This window comes from Octopus sinensis, linkage group LG1, assembly GCF_006345805.1.
Source record: "Octopus sinensis linkage group LG1, ASM634580v1, whole genome shotgun sequence".
In the NCBI taxonomy this organism is placed as follows: domain Eukaryota; kingdom Metazoa; phylum Mollusca; class Cephalopoda; order Octopoda; family Octopodidae; genus Octopus; species Octopus sinensis.
In genome coordinates this window covers 92,239,193-92,241,944 of record NC_042997.1, presented here as the reverse complement: position 1 = coordinate 92,241,944, position 2,752 = coordinate 92,239,193, and positions in this window count along the sequence as shown.

Genomic DNA, 2,752 nt, shown 5'->3' with positions numbered 1-2,752 from the left:
TCCTGCAACTCTTCTGGACGGTCCCATGTTTAAGTTGGTGAATGCTGCCATAATACTTATCTTCAGTTCATCTTTCGTGTTGGTCCCTCGCTCAACTGCGTCCCACACATAATAATCAAGGGGGTTGCAGTCTGGGGAGCTAGGTGGACAGATGTTAGGGATGTTAGTAGTCGCAAAAATTGTCAGACAGCCATGACTGGATTCTCCTGCATGTGTGACATGGTGCCAGATACAGGATCTTCCAGTAGCTATCCTGTTGACCCAGAGCGACACTACTCCTTCCAAGTACTTGATGTAGGGCTCCGTGTTGAGTGTGAGACCGTGTGGGAAGATGAATAGAGACATAACGTCGCATTCACTAGTGATCGCTCCAAACACCATGATGTTGACTAGATGTTTGATTTTTAACACTTTCGGTTGATGTTTTGGGGGCACGAGAAGCCAACGGTTGTTCTGTGTGTTCACTATCTGATCCTGGCAGAACTTTTTCTCGTCTGAGAAAAATCAAAGAATATTCCGTTGAAGGAGATGCTTGATATTGTTAGAAAGCTTCGTATCGCGGCTTTCCTTTTGTTCTTGATTGCATGGGATAAGAATTGACATTTTCTCATCTTGTATGATAAGAAACTCAGACACTCCCACGTTCCTGGCGATGGACCTGATTGATGGCCTGGATCTCATCAACAAATTCAAGTGATCTTTCCCTTACCAGAACAATCAGAATGTTTTTCCAAGCTGCCGCACTTTTGTAATCTCCATTAGACTCATCCAATTCTTTCTGAATCCTCAGCACTACCCTCAGATTGACACCCAAACACTCTGAAATGTTCGTATTGGAGCGAATACCAAGCAGAACAGCATGTCGTTTCCAAATTTCTGGCAAATTGCGTCATGATGCTGTTTTTCTCGCGTACAGTGCCCAACTGACCCTACTAAACTGTGTAGTCGACAAAATCAAAATCAAACAATGTGCATGCGCGAAATTAAAACTATTATGAAATGGCGACAATTTACCCATTGCACCCTGTATATATATATGTGTGTGTGTGTGTGTGTGTGTGTGTGTGTGTGTGTGTGTGTGTGTGTGTGTGTGTGTGTGTGTGTGTGTGTGTGTGTGTGTGTGTGTGTGTGTGTGTGTGTGTGTGTGTATTTCGTTTGGGGATTTGGTTTGCAAGATTCTTTATGTGAGTTCGTATATTGAAGCATATTCTGTTGAGTCTGGGGAGAGTCATTAACACACTCACCGGTAAAATTTCCATTTATTTCTTTCTAAAATTTTTGTTACGTGCTGCAACCTTTTCAATTGATTGAAAAGGTTGCAAGACGCAACAAAAATTTCCACTCATTCATATATATTTTTTTCTAAAATTTTAGAAAAATAAATATGTAAATGAGTGGAAATTTTACTGGTGACTGTGTTAAAGTATAAGGCACCAAAAGAGAATGACTCTCTCCAGATACAACAGTATATATTTTATATATATATAATGTAATTATTGTTCCTCGCAACTAGTTTCACGCCCTTGTAATTGTAGTCTAAAGATCGCAGAGGCGTGAAACTCGAGCAGTAAGAAAACGAACTTCGTTTTAAGCTTCGCCCAGTTTCGGTTAACAAATTAACTTCGATTTAACTGTCAGCCTTTTTATAAATATCTGACTCGGATGCGCACATACACATATGCATGTACAGACACTTATACACACACACACACACACACACCAACATCATCATCATTTAACGTCCATTGCCCATGCTGGCGTGGGTTGAACGGCTTGACCATAACTGGCAATCTGGTGAGCTGCGCCAGTCTCCCGTCTGATTTGGCATGGTGTCTATGCCTTGATGCCTTTCCTAACGTCAACCACTTTACAATGCTAGGTGCTTTTACATGGCTCTGTACGAGCGCTTTTACGTGACGCGGCACGAGTGCTTTTTACGTGGAACCGATACACTTTTGCAGTCCAATCTTCATCACCAGGGAAAGCGGCCTTCTACACACACACACACACACACACACACACACACACACACACACACACACACACACACACACACACACATAAATATAAGAAGAAAGAAGGTACTCAGAAATCCGGATGGTTTTATATTTACAGATATTTATTTGTATGTTACATATTTTTATACATCATATATCATATAATAGAGCTTTCGCAGAGATCAACCAAAATTTTTTCTTCTTCTTTCTCTCCCTTTTCTTCCTTTCCTTATTTTTCTTTAACACTCTTTCAGATACAAAAACACTCACACACACACACACATACACACACATGCTCTCTCTCACATCCTCCCCATTCATCACCCTCTTGTACTATCTTATATCTCTCCCCACCACTACACACTCAATAACACTATAAAAAGAGTCAAAATTCCTGCAAGAAATTAGTTCAATTTGATGACTCCACTAGAATGGACGAAAGCGCTATTATATGATATATGATATATGATGTATAAAAACATGTAACGTACAAATAAATATCTGTAAATATAAGACCATCCCAATTTCTGAGTACCTCATTTCTTCTAATATAAAATACCTGTACATAATCTCCAAACCTTCTAATATATATGAGTGGCTGTGTGGTAAGTAGCCTGCTTACCAACCACATGGTTCCGGGTTCAGTCCCACTGCGTGGCATCTTGGGCAAGTGTCTTCTGCTATAACCCCGGGCCAACCAATGCCTTGTGAGTGGATTTGGTAGACGGAAACTGAAAGAAGCCTGTCGTATATAT